This window comes from Polyodon spathula, chromosome 23, assembly GCF_017654505.1.
Source record: "Polyodon spathula isolate WHYD16114869_AA chromosome 23, ASM1765450v1, whole genome shotgun sequence".
NCBI classification, from domain to species: domain Eukaryota; kingdom Metazoa; phylum Chordata; class Actinopteri; order Acipenseriformes; family Polyodontidae; genus Polyodon; species Polyodon spathula.
This window is the reverse complement of record NC_054556.1, coordinates 24,828,672-24,847,449: the sequence shown is the minus strand read 5'-3', so window position 1 is coordinate 24,847,449 and position 18,778 is coordinate 24,828,672. Positions and strand designations below refer to the sequence as shown.

The 18,778-nt window shown below is 38.9% G+C and overlaps 1 pseudogene; it reads left to right on the top strand.

The window, feature by feature from the left end:
• The first annotated feature begins 11,038 nt into the window (after positions 1 to 11,038).
• Positions 11,039 to 18,358, top strand: LOC121298454 (annotated as a pseudogene).
• Positions 18,359 to 18,778: the final 420 nt, after the last annotated feature.

The window sequence follows — 18,778 nt, the reverse complement described above, 5'->3', positions numbered from 1 at the left end:
TGAAAGAAAATCCTCCTGATGCATATGCAAACTACAAATATGAAAGAAAATCCTCCTGATGCATATGCAAACTACAAATGTGAAAGAAGCGCTGCTAAGAAGCTAAGACTCTTAGGTGGACAATTTTATTTATTTATTTTTTTTAGATTTAAACAGAAACAAATTTAAATGGATTTTATTAATCATTTTTAACCTAAATTAAAGTTATTAAAAAAAAAAAAAAAAAAAGAGATGAGCGATATGACTGATGAGCTATATGACATTATGTCCCATTTTTTAATCCCCCAGACACATAATATAATCACAAATATTGAAGTTTTCTTCACAAACGAATAAAATACGTTTTTCTAATCTAGCCCAGATCTGGAATGATGTCCTGACTGTTGCTAGGTGATGTAATTGCTCAGACTCCGAGTCTCAAAGCATCTAAGGCATTCATTAATTTTGATAGCTAGTTTATCGCTGTCCAGTGATTATATAGACAACACAGAATTACACTGCATTCTATTATTTCTATAACAATATAATATTACTGACATCGTTATAATCAAAGAGAAATGTCGGATATGTTTGTTACAGCAGGTGGAAACGGAAGATATTAAACAGTCTGGCTCTTAATATAATATATATATAGAATATATATGGGAAGATATATAACTTATTCTTATATAATAGATAGATATAAGTATATATAATCTATATATATTCATTATTTTGGTTTAATCTAATAAAACAAACTTTATTCTTTCATTAACACATCAAAATAGTGTCAATATATGCCTGTGCTGATATCTTTTGAAAACAAGCCCTGACAGCCCAATAAGCATTGCACTATTTAACTATTAGACAAAATATTTACGCAATACTATAACTATGATGAATTTATTATTAATAGCGTTATAATTAAATTATACCAAATCACACGTTTATTTACAATGAAGTGAACATATACTGTGTCTCCCAAATGCTTACAAGGTGAGCAAAATGTTTTCCCTTCATTGAAAATAAAACCGTGATTTAGTATAATTTAATTATAACTACAGTATTAATAATAATAAATGAATCATGAAGTTTGGTTCTAACAGCAGTTTTGAAGTATTTTAATTGTAATATTGTTAAATACTTAAAAAGTACAATGCTTATGAGGCTGTCAGGGCTTGTTTTTAAAATGATGTATACAAACCAATGGAATACAGTGGATGGATGTGTGTGTGTGTGTGTGTGTGTGTGTGTGTGTATAGATAGATAGATAGATAGATAGATAGATAGATAGATAGATAGATAGATAGATAGATAGATAGATAGATAGATAGATAGATAGATAGAAATTAGAGAGAAATACATGCATGTTTCCATGGTGTTTGAATTCACTAGTCGCTGACTGGATTGCGAGTTGGTATAGCACCCTATCCGATGCTAGGGAATTGCATCGCTAAATATCCAACACGTTAAAACTTCGCGAGCTGAGTGAAATCAATCCGCCAATCTTGTAAAATCACATTGCAAAGCATAATGCCCAATGTGACTAAAAAACTGCGTCACTATTGATCGCATTGGGCAGTGTGTCCAGGGCTACAGCTGGTTACTGATTTTTTGGAGAGCAAAAACAACATTAAAAAGCGAGGCGTTATTGAATGAAAGTGTATTTAAATGAATTGGAATGAATGCATATCTAAATGATAAAATAAAGAATCAAATGAATATTGAATGCCCACTGTGTTCACAGCGCCTCGTATTCCAAATGGATCATTGCTGTATTTATTTATTTATTTTTCTGTGCTATACTCAGCTTCCAAACACTTGGAGTTGAGTTTGTAGTTTGAAGCTAGGTTTTGACTGTCTTTCTTCCCTGCCTTTAAAATCTGTAGTTTGGAGAGGCTGAGGGCTCAGATGGAAAGGAACACAGGGCGCTTCGTGTTTCTATGAATTGTTGCTTTATTATTTGCTGGGTTCGTATTGTGCTTTAGAGCATACTGTATGTGCTTGTTTACAGTCTATAGTACCTGGTGCTGTCTATGAAGACATGTTGTCTGGTGATTCACCTTTGTCACAGCACAATTGGAAATTCCTTTATATAACAGGGCGGAGTGAGCACTGGTGACCGCATACACCACAAGCCAGCGTCTTAATCACTTCTGCATTGGTGGTTTTAAAGTTTTTAACTGCATCATCTCACTGACGGCCTTTTTTTTCCAAAGCTGTGCCTGTTTTTGTGTAGGACTGTTTTTCTCAACTCAACGACAAAATAATTCCCTTTAGCAGAGGATCTGTGTTTAGGGTTCAGTATGCACTGTCTCATATGACTATTATGTCTACTTTTAAAGAGTTATCTGATTGAGTCAGTTTGTTACAATACATCAAGTTTGTCAATCACACGCAATTTTCCATCTGCTCTACCCGAAGTCTGTACTTGTTTGCTGAGTTGATTATATGATTATAAATACATGACTAATATTGACATAATAAAATGTACTGCTTACACAAACCAAGGCTCTACTAGTCAAATAATGCCTTTGTTAATAAATTAGTGTTTAACGTACTGTAGACTTAAAGACGTGTTTCTTGGTACTATGTTGGTAAAATGGCATGCTTTGAGAAGGGTGGGGCTGAGGAATGCAATGTTTAATATGTCAACACATCTCATTTTGTCAACTAAGAAACAAGCAATACACAGCAATGTGTCACCTTTACCACTTGATTTCAAAACACCAAGAGGTATTATTAACCTCTGTTAAATGTAATCAATATTGACATGAAGTAATCTTGAAACAATTTCCTTTTATTTTTATTACACCATATAGGTGAGCAGTGGACAAGGCCATAAGCCAAAGTATATTATGTTTCATCAGAGGCATGGACATCTGTCAAATGCAATAAAGAATCATTCGTTTAAATCTTTTGTGGATGTCTCCTTTCTGAAACTCCAGCCATGGCATGCTTTTGTATCTAGTCGAAAAACTGTAGCATAATACCATAAAGCAACCTTGCTCGGCTTTGCTCCAGAATTCCAGAGTAATTTATAGCCTGCAATAAAAATAGATGTAGATCATTATTCTAGACCGAGTAGTCATACAGTATTACATGTGTTTTTTACATTTGGAAAGACATGTACACTATTTATTTAAATGCTTAATTTAACAATTACTGTAAGGCTACAGAGGCACCAATATACAGTACAAGGAATACCTGGTACTGTATAAAGCGCACATACAAACTTGTAAAACAACTTTACATACGGTTTCTCCATTTGATGAGATATTTGAATATATAAAGAATGACTCGTTTCTCCCAGGGCTGTCACATGGGCAGAGATAGGGGAAGTTGTTGGTTGCGAATGGCAATAACGTACAGTTGTTTGTCAATCTGCTTGCTCTTACTAAAAATCTTGTCAAAAGAACTGAATGAGCAACCCATCCCCCCAACACGATCAGCTTGCTGCTAACCCTCTAATTCCAAGGGGCAGTATCACAACTGATCAATAGAGGCAGAACCACTGATCCATTTTTATCATGAAAATCTGTGAAATGCAGGCAGCCAGTTCACTGGGTTTTGAAAGTTACCTAAGCAGCTGATCATAAAGTTCAAATCATATATTAGGCCGAGCCCGGAGCAGCTGTGCATCAAACCTTTGGAATGAGGTGTGTCGGTTGTAAAATATTTATTTAATGTTTCCAAGTACAGAGAAGTGCACAAGCCCCTTTCCTTTAAAAAAAATAAATAAATAAAAAACTGAATCAGTTTCAGTGAGGACATTATTTTAAATGACAAACAACAAACGCTTTGGGATGATTTCCTCAGTAATATCTGAGAAACAATTGATCTGTCTCTCATTTTTGTCTTGCATTTTAGATTGAAATAATGCGCAAACAAAACGTGAGGCACCAATTTAGAGGGATGGGGATTGATAAAGAGCCAAGGAATGTCATTCAAATCGATGAAAACACAAAGGAAATCTATGTACTGAAAAAAGTTGTTGGAAAACATGGATTGAGAATTGATTAGCAGTTTGCTACGCATGTGGACTGGCAGAGTTATACTGGTGTTCTTTTCTGAAAAGAGACTAATATTGCAGATAGCAGACTGTTTGGTTCAAATTGCATGTACTGCTAACCATTGATAGAGACGTTGCGTCTACAAGCTCTTACCCAATATTGACTGCAAGTTAACGAGATAACAATGCTGTGGACTAGAAGGGGACAGGCTCTAAAGTCTTCAGAGAGATCGAAAGAGATAATGCCACTAGGATCAAAGGGGGTCGCAAGAAGATAACAAAAGGCAGATGTATGGACCTTTTGTCTCCAGGAGTGTGAAGAATGCACTGAGTTCAGAGGTTGTCACACTAGACTACACACACAGACACACACACACCCACACTCACACAATAAATTAAATTACCTTGACCATTGGTTAGGTGTCAGAGAAAGGGGAGGTGGACCATCTATACAGAAGGGTATTTAATGTCATGCAAACATTGTAATGATGAGTATTCTGTTTGTCCTGTACCTGGGACCAGACTCCCTGCATATTTCAATAAACCTGGCAACTGATTGAAGAAAAGGACTTTTTAAAGTTACTTCATTGGCGAGCCACCTGTGGACTGTTTCTTGCTACTTTTTTTTTCCAAATACCGGGGGGTTGATACTTGATTACGGAGAAACCTTTTTTGCAAGCCTGTATCCCATGAAGAGGACCAGGACAAAACAAACAGAAGGAGACTGTTTCTACTTTCAACTCAGACGGTGTGGAGAATCTTTGAATCAGGACTTCAGATCGAACATATAACCACGTACATTGGTGAGTAGTTACTGGTTTTTTGTTTTATTTGCAGTTTTTAGAATGTAGTGAGAATCAAGGGTAAAGTATGAAAGAGGACTTTTGACTACTTGATAATTCATGTACATTGAGGACACAATTAGTTAAGACTGCTTAATTAAAAGTGTATTGACTATTAGGACTTTAGGTATGAAAGTGGACCTCTGGAATCCTAAAAAAAGTCATGAGTAAATCGTGTAGTGTTATGACGTGCCAGTAGAGTTTATTGGACTAGTTACACGGACTTGTATTGCTCAACAGGTACAGGTATACTTAGATTTATGTTTTATGTTTGTTTTTGAGAAGATTTGTTACACTTGTTTTGTCTTTGTTTGTACTGTTTGGTTTATAAGTCACGATAAGGGGGCAGTAGGATAAGCCTCTTATTTAACTGTCCACATTAGGTGGTACAAATAAGGAACAATCAGACAATAAGTTCCAGTTAAGCCCAATAGCACATAGAAAAGTGTAAATTAAATGTGCAATAAACCAAAATAAAATGTTATGCTTCCTTAAGCATAGCTTTAAACACGGAACATTGGTAACAACAAGACAAAACTAAAAAGTGGTGTTGTTTTTTTTGCTAGTGTTGTGTTTTGTTGAGAGTCTGATCAACTCCAAATATGTTCAGAAATAATCGTGACAGTCATCAAATGGATGACTGGAGAATCTGGAGTATAGACTATGTTTTTAAACATGGCAAGGAGGGACCCTATACAAAAGACAGTAATGATCCAGTCAATACTATAGGGCAGGAATGTGTGTCTCGGAATGGAAAAGAAAAGCGTAAGAAAGTGAAACAGGCTAATTGCATAAGAGCAATGAGGCAAACTATTTAAGAACTGAAAACAATATATGATTTTACAAGCGAAAATTGTAAGAAATTATCTGTTGAAAATGAAGGTTTGCATGAGGAAATTAAACGATTAGAATCAGTTACAAGTGCTTCCATGGTTGAAAGGCAATTGGCTGCCAAACAACAATTAGAGATGCGTAAGGAAAACGCAACCCAAAAACAACGATTGATAGAGTAATTTGGAATCAAGTTTGAAAAATGCACAGATTGCATATAAGGAATTATGGAATGTGTCTGGAGAAAACAAAGACAGACATATTGTACAAAAGTTGAGGGAGGTACGTAAAAAAGCATGTGAACAACAACAGAATAATAAGGTTTTGCAGTGCAGAATTGCAGCATTGGGATTGGTTGATAATGAGCAAGAAACAAATAGTGAGGATAGCGATGGTCCCGAGGACTGGGATCCTAGACAGGAGAGTGAAGAGGATGAAGAGGTGGAGGACTTAGATGAGTTATAGGACTTTGCTATAGCACCTGAGGAGGTTCAGTATCAAGAGGAAGGCACTAGAGGGGACTATATGTTCAGTATTGCAGAAAATGTTAAATCAAGGAGGCGCAATACTGAAAGAACAGAACCGAAAGGGAGAGTAAATTTTGCAGGAAAGTATGTCAAAACAGCTCCTGTAATGACTCGTAGGATACGCACAACTGGTACTTTGGACCAGCAAACAGGAATAATTACATATGATTATGCTGATGAACAGGTCAATAGGGATTTGACATTGTCAGAATTGGCTTTGATGAAAGAACAGTTGCCCAAATGGGATGGTAATACAGATCCTACACCTTTGTGTGAAAAGCTGCGTGGTATACAACGTATGTTTAATCTCACTGACAGGGATTGGTGCAGAATCCTGAGTTCAGTATTACCAGTTGAAGTGATTGCACCAACTGAATTTACACCACCGGGTGCTAACCCACAATATCCAGGACATGATGAGAGAGTTAGATTAATGTGTGTGGCTGCTAATTATCGACATGCACCAGATCTCAGTAAGGTTCTTGACGCTGTTCCCAAAAAGGGACAACATCCTACTGACTTCATTCGAAGTTTTGTGCAAACGTATAATACCCACAGAGCGAGAGCTGCAGCAAGAGTTGCGATTACAGATGATAACGTCACGTTTTGGCAGTTGGTAATCAACAAATATAAAGACTTAGTCTCTCCTACATGCAAGCATCTATTGATACAGTACAGCAGGGCACTGTCAGTAGACCCTGTTCCGCAAGGTACAGGGCAAGACATACATGATTGTTTAAGAGACTGAAATGAGTCTGAAACAGATAAAGCACCAATAGAGAAAAAGAGTAGTGTTAAGTCAGGATGTTTTAATTGTGGTAAGCAGGGCCATGTGTCAAAGGAATGTAAAATGTCTAAAATGTGCTCAAACTGCAAACGCGCTGGACATACAATTAATCAATGCTGGGCTAGAGGGGGAGGTGCTGAGGGGCAGGGTCCACAACAAAAGTAGCGGGCTGTAAATAGATGAGATTACCTACTGCACCTACACTCATTTGTGAGGAATTGAGCCAGCTGTTACAAACCTTCTCAAATCAGGTAGGAAACAATGGCCAACATAACCCTTCCCACATCCCACAGGAACCCCCACCTTCATCTGCCCTATGAAGGGGTCAGGTCTCTATTGCAGCTGTGAGTGATAATACTGCTGACAAGGAGGGCCGCCCATGTGTGAAAGTTTTGGCTGGAGGCCGTCAAGACACATTTCTGATAGACACAGGGGCTGCTTGCTCTCTCACTTACCATACAGACCTACCACCCAGTGGGAGGTCTATTCAGCTTGTAGGAGTAGGAGGAAGTGTAACCAAAGCCAGAATATCCACTCCAATTACATTGCAATTGGGTACTATTAAATTTGATTTACCATTATGTATGGTCAGTACACACGAAGGTTGTATTTTGGGTGCTGACAGGATTGCCCGGGCTCGATTGATTATTGATCTTTCTAATCGTTTGATTTGGCAAGGGGCAAGAGATCCCCAGGGCATCAAGATGCCAATCATGATTTCAGATAGGCATTCAGTGTTTACTGTGAAGGGTACAGAAGATTATGATGTTGTGAAGTTACTACATCCTAGTGACAGCCGGCTGGCTGAGATTCTGTTGCGTCACATTAAAGTGTGGGCACAGCACAAGCATGATTGTGGTAATGTTAAAGGTGTGGTAGTAGTTGTGAATAGCATTGATCCCCTGAATACTGTATACTGATAAAGTCAGTGTAAGGAGTGTAAGGAGGTACTGATAAAGTGTAAACCCACAGACTCTGCACAAAAAGCAGAAGTGATAGCTGTACTAGCAGCACTAAAGGAGTTCACAGGGAGGCTTACTATCTATTCAGATAGCGCATTTGTTTGCAATTCCTTTACAGAGTACTTGCCGGTGTGGCAGAAACTGGGTTTTTGTACAGCCGACGGTAAACCACTAACACATTACGCACAGCTCTTGCAGATCTGGGATCTGGCCTATGAGCGTACACCAGGCACACTAGTCATTTGTAAAGTCAAATCACATCAACCAGAAGGCAGAACGGTACAGGGAGATACAAATAATACTGTAGACACGCTAGCCAAGAAGGCAGCCATTGATGGGATCCCATGGGATTCCTCAACTGATCCTGTTCATGTATCACCTGTCACCACGGCCACACCTACCATGTTAGATTTGAAAAAGGCACAGGCACTCGATTCTAAACTGGTTGAGGTCATGGACGCCATTACCGCACAGCAGACACTCCTGCAGCCTTACCATAAATACAAGGACACATTGTTGGTATTCGAAGGAACATTGTATCATACCACACCCCAGCTTGCCTGGGTGACACCTCACTGTTTACGCAAGGATCTAGTCATCTACATGCATCAAGTGAGTGGTCATGCAGCATCACAAAAAGTGTTAGACCTCTTACAGGGATGCTACTGGTGGCCAGACATGAGAGCAGATATAGATCATCACCTTGCGCTGTGCTTAATATGCGCACAAATTAATTCAGCTCCCGCACGCCGCAAGGTCCCAATGGGTACCTCACATTGGAATGATGGGCCCTGGGAATCTATTCAAATTGATCACACAGGACCATTACCTACAGCCAAAGGAGGATATAGATATATCCTAGTGGTAGTTGACATGTTTACACGCTGGGTGGAGGCATTTCCTGCACGTCGATGCAATGCTCTTACAACAGCCAGGATTCTATGGGAACAGGTCTTCACTAGATGGGGCTTCCCTAAGAGACTGGAAAGTGATTGTGGAACCGCATTTACGTCCGAGGTAATGGCCTGCCTATGTAAAATGTTAGGTGTAGAACAACACTTCCACATTCCTTACCACCCGGAGGCTAGTGGTATGGTTGAACGAATGAATCGCACATTGAAAGATGGTCTCAAGAAGGCTGTATTAAAAGCAACTACTGATCTAGGTAGATCTACACCTGACTGGGTTGCAGCTTTGCCCGGAGTGCTAATGGTAATTAGAGCAACTTCAGTGCGAACAACAGGATATACCCCATTTGAGCTAATGACAGGAAGGACAATGCGGGTGGCACACCCCACAGGGGTCCCAATCCCTATTACGAGCAAGGTTACTAATGACCACTTCCTTCAACAGGTACAATTAGCTCTCCAAAACAAACTTCTGGATGCTGCTAACCGGATGGGGGCAGCACATCAATACACAGTTCAGTCCTCTCAACCCCCATATAGGATCTCCTTTCAAATTGGAGACCAGGTCATGCTAAAAAACTTTTTAAAAGGCGGGGCCTGGGAAGCTAATTGGGAAGGTCCATATCAGGTTATGGATAAGTTGGGTGAAACCAACCTGAAATTGGCAATACAGAAACGTGGCAGACCAATACAATACTTTTGGTTCCACGGTGACCAGTGTAAGCCATATCAGAAAAAGGTCATTGAGCCTACACAAACTGCATAAGGATATACACTAAACCTGGTCTTTTGTGTCCCCACAGGTGAATTATGAAATACCAACTAACAACCTTGATTGGCATATTCACTCTGCTCGCTGAAGCACGATGGGACCCACCAACGACATTGGTGACAGAGACACAGTGTATAAAGAAAGGACAGTATGTGCAGTTACAATTTCAAGATAGCCTGGGGCTCCAGGCATGGAAAAAGGACGGTAAAATGTTTGGTCTTGACAAAGTATGGAAAATATCTGGTAATAATCAAGTGCCAGAGCCCAGATATGTCCAAAAAGGAGGGGACATAATACTACAATGTCCAGGGGACAGATTTGGAGATATTTCATTATGCCAGTATAATAATGAGGAATGGACATTAACAAAGATCACGACAAACCCAGAGAAATGCACCTACTCGATTACGAACTATGATGATTCAAAGGGAGGTGTCTGGGAATTTAAAGTTATTTTTGTAGCGGGTGATGCACCACGTGATAGGGTTTGCAGATATAAAGTAAAAACCTGGTCTGATAATGATGCCCAAAGGTTTCTGTGGTCTAAGAACCACGAGGGACGGTATGAATCTATTATATGTGAACCTCCACAAGAATGGGAAAACCCAGATAGTTGGGAAGATGGACAATTAATGGCTGGACACCCAAAAAGGTATTTTAAAAAATCAGACATACAGGATGTTGACACAATATATCAGTATCAATATCCAAATCAAATTAGTAATATTTCAATTCATAGTCATAACTGTTCATACAAATCACTCAAAAATATAACATTAACATCATGCAAGGAGGACAAACCCAAAGTATGTCCCCCTTTACACCCCCTACCTCGGGAATGTATCATTCTCGGACCAGAATGAAAAACTGTTTTGGATAATGTGAATATAGTATTATCATATGTGATGTATAATTTCACGAATCTAACTGTTATGTTTGAACAGCATTGCAAGCAACATACCAATATCCAGAATTGGCTTCAAAGGGAAATAGGTAGTACAATAAAAGATTACAAAGAGCGAATAGCCGAACGAATGTATGAAGGTAATGAGAAACGTAGGAAGAGGGGGCTTTTTGATGAAATAGCAGGCTGGTTTGGTGCAGGAAATTCTGTTGCAAACAGCTGGGATATTTATCAAATGTCAAGAGGGCAAACTTGGATAGCAAGTACTGTTGGAGAAGGAATGGAAAGATTGGGGAATGGACAAATGTATGTAAATCAAGGGATTAGACTCCAGGGTACAGCTATATATGAGCTAATGGATGGAACAGAGGGAGCCTTGCGCAATTTGACCAAAGCGATAGATTGTAGAATATTTGCGGGTGACCTTTTAAAAACAATGAAGGAAGAAATAATGGACATTAGGCTAGGAGTGGTACCTAGACATGCACGGGAGGAACTCAGGTTGAGGTTGGCAATGTTCCGTCCTGATCAGACTGACCTCCTGGGAGCTAGTTTAGTGTGGCCAAAGGAGAACGGCAAGGAACCACCTGGTCATATAGGGTTCTATCTCTCAATACCATACATGGATCCTAATAACCAGTATAAAGAGTTTGAAGTTTGAAGATTAGACATGGAAATAGGAGTACATACACAATGAGACAGTGATAGTTTGGGAAAAGGCTACGTGGAAAGTTCAACGAGGGAACTGGAGTGGTGTGGTGTATGAAGCATGCTGTTATGAAACAAATAGTCATGTAGTTTGCCTGTGTCCTGCAATCACCAGAATCAATAGAAATATAAACACCATACCAATTTTAAGTATGGAGATTTAACTTTTCAGACTTCTCCAGGATTTTGTTTTACTCCAACACATGCAGTTCAGATTGGAGATATATATATATACCTGAACCTGAAGCAGAGGAGTTCCAAATTACAGCTTGGTGGGATGACACATATCTAGATTCATATTCGGTCATTTTTTCTCAAATGCACAAATTGGTTAAAATAGCCCTACAAAGAGCGGAAGAGAAGCTGCTCAAAGCTAAGGTCAAAGTTGATTTGGCACAATCAAAAGCCACTGTACTGAAACGATATGGATGGTTAGGGCAGGCCTTAGGGAACACTTTTTGGGATTATATTGTTTTAATAATACTTTTATTAGTAATAGTATTGATCCTGTGGAATAGCATTCAGTGTTTCTGGTGGAAAAAACAACAGCGACAGTTAGAAAGGACCATTGACAGATGGGAAACTGTAAACTTACTGGGAGCCACCATGAATAAGAAATAACACCTGTGTACAGTGATATTAACTGTATTTACTGTATTTTTCTATGTTTATTTTTCATTTTTTGTATTATTTGTACGTATCTTTGTTTTGTTTTTGCTTATAGCACACTTACATATAGAAACAGAGAAAGCAAGGTAGATACCTACACATAATGGAGAGACTTAGAATGAAGGAACATGCTTCACTATAATATATTATACAAACACATTACTTGATGTGACTACTCAGAACCAGCGAAGAGGACATCTGAGGGCTCGGGATCACGTGAGCAACTTGGTTGTAGCGGGTCACCCCCCTCCATCTTATATTCTAAAAGTAGGGTATGTTGGAAAACATGGATCGAGAATTGATTAGCAGTTTGCTACGCATGTGGACTGGCAGAGCTATACTGGTGTTCTTTTCTGAAAAGAGACTAATATTGCAGATAGCAGACTGTTTGGTTCAAATTGCATGTATTGCTAACCACTGATAGAGACGTTGCATCTACAAGCTCTTACCCAACATTGACTGCAAGTTAACGAGATAACAATGCTGTGGACTAGAAGGGAACAGGCTCTAAAGACTTCAGAGAGATCGAAAGAGATAATGCCACTAGGATCAAAGGGGGTCGCAAGAAGATAACAAAAGGCAGATGTATGGACCTTTTGTCTCCAGGAGTGTGAAGAATGCACTGAGTTCAGAGGTTGTCACACTAGACTACACACACACACACACACACACACACACACACACACACACTCACACAATAAATTAAATTACCTTGACCATTGGTTAAGTGTCAGAGAAAGGGGAGGTGGACCATCTATACAGAAGGGTATTTAATGTCATGCAAACATTGTAATGATGAGTATTCTGTTTGTCCTGTACCTGGGACCAGACTCCCTGCATATTTCAATAAACCTGGCAACTGATTGAAGAAAAGGACTCTGTGCATTTTCTTGAATCTACTTAATCACCATCATTTTTTTAAAGTTACTTCAAAAGTCGATCTTGAACAGTACCAATATTTAACTGTAAGTCACGCTGCTCATTAATCTTATTCACATGGATAACATCATCTTGTGTGTGGCCTTATATGCTGCTCCGTTTTTCAGGGCAGGGAATACACACAGTTGCCATTATTCGTAGAGCTTTTACTCACGAGTAACTGAAAGAATGTTTTTATCAAAGTCTGTTTAATTGAATGAAATACAGTTTGATATTCAGACTACAATTCTTTAGCAACAGTGTGGTAACTGGACCCCTGTAGTGAGTTATTCTTGTCCTCTAAACACGAGCCTGCACTATGCTATGTGTTTGGTTGGGGAAATTGTCTGCTGGTTGGTTTGCATCACGTCGCCAAAGTGACCCCTAGTGATCATGTAAATTGGGGAGAAAATGGGATAAAAAAATAAAAAAAAACAGCTGTGTGGAAATTCAGCACTCTCTAACAAACTCTATTTTCCACCCTGTGCAAAGCTTACATTTCTAGAAATTAACACAATAAGTAATATCCGAGACACTGAGCTTGGCGTCAGTATCAAAATCACGGATATCAATGACAACGCCCCTACTTTTGATCACCAAATCTACACGACAACAGTGAAAGAAAGTCAGGTTCAAGGTAAGAATTACTCCCTGAATTATTATGTGCTACACAATACTGTAAAAAAATCACAGCATGTAAAGCAGTAGGGTGCAAAATTATGAATGAAAAGTCAAAGGTCGACACCAGTCAATCACTTTTTAAAAGAACTCCAGAACTCCCTTTCTTGTAGAACCCCCCCCCCCCGTCTTTTACCAAACACTATTTTTGTTTCCTGTCTGGCACCACATACTGCATATGAAAAATGCTGGCTAATATATATTCAAATATAAAGGAGTGGCTAAACATTGTATTATATGTGATACAAAATGGGCATTGTAGGGTTTTGAGCAATTGTGATTATCTAACTGGAATAGATACAGTATGTTTTACAAATTCAATTGATTGATGTTGATTGTTGCTTCTCTATTTAAGGTGAACAATTAATTTTGGTCAGAGCGGAGGACAAGGATGAGCGTAACACCCCAAATTCAACATTTACTTACAAAATAGTTTCCCAGACTCCTATGACAGACAATGTCCTTTTTTACATTGACCAGGCTGGTATCATTTCCTTCAGAGGGTGCGTCGATTATGAGGTGAGAAGAAGAAGGTTCATCAACTGATATGTGATTCTTCTGGTTCAGTGAGGAAACTCATGCAATAGATTATTAAAGCTTGCACGAGACAACACTACTACATAATACATCTTTTCTCGCTATATTCTTTGGTCTTTGGCCTTGCCTTTTCGAGGTACCCCTGCCCATAAATTAGCTTGCAGATAAGTGTAGATGCTGACTGTAGGGAAGCCAGGGGCAGGGGGCAGGATAGCTGCCCTCTCCCATTAGGCAAAGCCAAAAAGCAGGTGGAGGCTGGGGAGGAGGCGGACTCAGGCGCACAGCAGGGATGTAATGGATTGAGGTATGATATAAATCCCTTCCTTGCTGATCATTGGAAGCATTGTTTATCAAAAGACAAATAAAATACTAGCTACTCAACTGAGGATTTATTCTGGTATTGGAAACGTTTAAAAATGACTTGATGTTTACGTGATTTGATCTAAGGTTGAAAGCGAGTTCTCTGCCTGAACCACTGCTTTGATGAATTAAAAACATCGACATTCATTTTTCTTTTTTCTTATTGTTGCTTATTGCATATGGTTCATTGTTCTCTGTTTTCTGTTTCAGAAAGCTCAGAAATATACAATTGTAATGGAAGCAAAGGACCAAGGTGAGAAGGTACAGCTATCAAGTTCCACTACAGTTATTGTTGATGTTGAAGATGATAACGATCACCTACCGGTCCAGGAAGGAGTTCAAGTAAGAACCACCAGTTTGCCTACATTTGATATCATCATAATTTTATAAACTTGTGTTGCCTTTCTTTAAAAGTGGAAACACACTGGTGAACAACCCACACCCTAAACTACAGATAAACTACATTTGTAACCTCACCTTTACAAATGAGTGCCAATCAATGGCAATTATCTTCTGCACTGAGTGGTTTAAAAGCCAACTGGAAGATTATTTTCCTGATGTTTCCTGGTGTACCATGGCTGTAAACTGACAATGAAAAGACAGTTTAGATCAGATGTTGATTAGTTTGAGAGCTCTATAAAAACCATGGAGTGCTTCTGAAATTAAAAACGTAACCAGGATATGATGACTGAAATAGAAAACAATATGCAACAAGAATGCTCAGACTTATGTAATATCTGTGCCAAGTTTTAAGACTATATAGGACGCAATAATATACATTTTTGTGTGTAAAATGTAATACATGTTTAGACAATGTTTAATTGCTTTTATTAAAGTTTTTTTTAGTATATTGCTATTAGAACCAGAATAATGCTTTTATCACATAACGATTAAAAAAAATCCATATTGAGGGATTTAAAAAAAATTGCACAACGTTAATAAAACTCAATAAATGATATAGCCTGAAAAGGCATAAAACATGGAAAGGTCAAGAAGTTTCTTGAGCTTTACTCAGATTTAATGACTGGGTGTTTAAGTGATGGAGGATTTAGAATCTTTTCTGCTTGGGTCTCAGTTGGTGGCGAACGTGAAAGAGCGGGACTCAAACGTGACTCTCCTCAGAATAAAGGTATCAGACAGAGATAAGCCTCACACTCCTGGCTGGAAAGAAAAATACACGATTGTAAGAGGGAACGAGAACAAAAACTACAAGATTCTCACTGACCCAGATACCAACGATGGAGTCCTGACCCTTGTGAAGGTGAAATAACTCTGCTCTTTATTTCATGTAGAACAGCCAAGTAAGAAACTGGTTAATACCCAGATTTCTTATTACGAACTGTTAAGAACATTACAAAGTTATATTACTCAATGGAGCTGAACGTCAACTAATCAACTTGAAAGGAACAGGATAGTGAGTGACCAAACAGTGGATACCAATATAATTGTTGCAAGCAAAATAGCAGCAAGGACTGCGATTGATCATTTTCTATTGGATTTTTGAAAGCATAATTCTCAGAGGTCAGAGATGCACTGGGATGCATTACAAAACAAACATTTTTAATAGTGATCAATTAAAAAAAAAAAAAACCAACAACACTGAAATCAAATCTATAAACTGCCCTTCCTTCAATATATTGCAGCCCCTTGACTTTGAAGATGGCTATCTGAGGGAGCTCTCTGTCCAGGTGGAGAACGAGATGCCCTTTTTCTCCTGCAGTGTAGGTCGTAGCTAATGACCTCTGGGAAGTGGACTACTCAGACCCTGAAGCAGGCTCAACAGGAATAGGGTTCAAACCAAAGACTCTGACAGTAACTGTCAATGTGGAACACATCAACGACGCTCCGGACTTTGTGCCTCCCATCAAAATTGCCTATCTGGAGGAGAACGACAAAGCTGGAAAAGAACTGGAGACATTTACAGCAATTGACAAAGATGGAAGCTTCTCAAGTGAATTCAGGTGAGTCATTGGATTAGTCACCTAGAGCTGCTCTGAAAACTCAGAGATGTGTAAGACAGATGCTGTTTCAGAGAGGTGTAACATACTGAAGTCAATCTGGCACAAACTCCACGTGGGCTGATGTTCTTTATTAGGTGTTATTCAGCTCTATGCTTTTGCTCACAGGTTCTGTCCTTTTCTTCCATGCTTGACTTCTGGTCAGGGATTAAGGTCTTTTTTCTTGTTACAAGCCATGCATTAGCCTTTTCTCTATATGCCAGTTTTGAAAGAAGTTTGCAAGTTTTCTTTTCAGAGCCTCTGCATGGCTTGCATATCATGAGGTTAATTCCATTGATAAGAAGATTGTCAAGCCAGAAAAGGACATGAAGTCACTGGCTGTACAGTATCATACGAGAGAAGCTGCTGGCTTGTTAGCTATCCACCCCTTCAACTCCAGTAATTCAGCACCAACCCACCAGCTGTTTTTTCCCAGTAACACCATTTGCTGGAAGTGGCTGGTAGTCCATCATACATTTGACTTTCTTATCCTTATTGTTTCCTGTCAGCAAGTGAAAGTCCAGTATCATCACTACATGCCTTATCTCTCCAATAGGTACAAAGTGGGAGAAGATCCAGCAGGGTGGGTTTCTATTGACCCAAAAACGGGTTCTGTAATAACGACACAGCTAATGGACAGAGAGTCCCCTTTTGTGACAAACAATACTTACACAGTCATTCTCCATGCAGTCGACAATGGTAAGTAACATTTAAGGGTGGTTTTGACAAAACAATAGACTGGAAATAGAATTGATTTCAAAAGGAACACTGCTTGCGTTTTAAAAGGTATGCGTAGCAGTGGTACACTTCTGCTGGCTGTAAAACATTGCTTTTAATATTTATGAAGAAAATGTGATAAAATCTAACTAAATGGCTGATGTAAAAAAAGTATATACTCTATACAACAAGTCTTGGGACAAAAATGGGGTACTTCATATACATTGTTAGCCTACATTTGTGAAACTAAACCTACATAGATGACTGTTAAACTAAACCTTCTTTTATGATTGAGATGTCTCCCTTCAGTCAGTTCCATTGTCCCTCAACTTGCATGAGCACTAGAGTCACAAGCGCCTGCATTAAAAAAAAAAAAAAAAAACACACATACAAAATGCAGAATTGCCATATAAATATATCACTTTATACTGTTAAAAGGATTAACACTCTTACTGCTTTTCTTTTTGTAGGTGAACCTCCCATGACTGCAACAGACACCGTGTTCATCCACCTAACTGATGTCAACGACTGCGTCCCCTACCTGTGCGAACGAGACAGCCTCGATGACCAAGCTGGCTGCTCAGGACGATGATGAGGACCCCTACTCTGGACCGTTCAGCTTCAACCTGCTGGAAAAGGAAAGCCTGAAAGGGAAGTGGAGACTAGATCCCACTCATGGTAAGATCTAGGGTAGTGCAGGATTTGGATATGGAAATTAATGTGTAAATTTGGAAACATGTGGCTCCACAAAAAAAAAGATGTTTTAAGAATGTTTTGTTAAGTCCTTAAGAAACAGTCCCTAATTTCTAAATATTTTATATATATATATATATATATATATATATATATATATATATATATATATATATATATATATATGGAGTATCCTTTTTCTCTAAGTAGTGTTAGAAAATAAACAAACATAGCTTAAGTCCAACCTCATTTCCTTTGTGTCCTGTTCCGCAGGTTACTCTGTGAATCTCATCAAACAAGAAAACTTTTACAGTGGAATTTACATATTGCATTTGGAAATTAGTGACCGGCAAGATGTGTCATCGAAACACAACCTGACAGTGACTGTGTGCGAGTGCCCAACCTCGGCTCCGGCCAGCTGCGGAACAAGGAGACTGGGCAGTCCGACAATAGGAGCCAGTGCCGTTTTGATCTTGTTTGCAGCTCTGTTTTTAATGCTGGGTAAGATGGTGACAGCCAGACCAGCCAGGAAGGATCTGACTACTGAGAAGAGCTAATAATATGATATTCCCTCATGCATCTACTGTCAATACAACTCAGCTCGCTATGGGATAAAAGGTCCTAATCTTTTCTCTGCTCTGTTTTGCAGGTGTGTTTTGTTTTGCACTATTTTTCTCATGTGCTCCCAAAACAATGGAGATACATGATGTTGGTGATTGCACCATGTTGCCATACCATTTGGAGCATCCCGGCTCTGATTGCAAGGTGAACGTATTTCTAATCCTGTCCTACATACACTAAACACCCCAGTAGCATTTCCTGCTGTTCGGGGTCAGTGTAAACAGCTGCTGTATATATTTCCAGCAATCTGAAAACTGTATTCTAGGTTACAACCATCTCACATAACATGTATCAAGCACACTTAATAGCGCACGTATTTTCTGTGTAGAAAGCACACAGAGGCTTCACTGACTCAT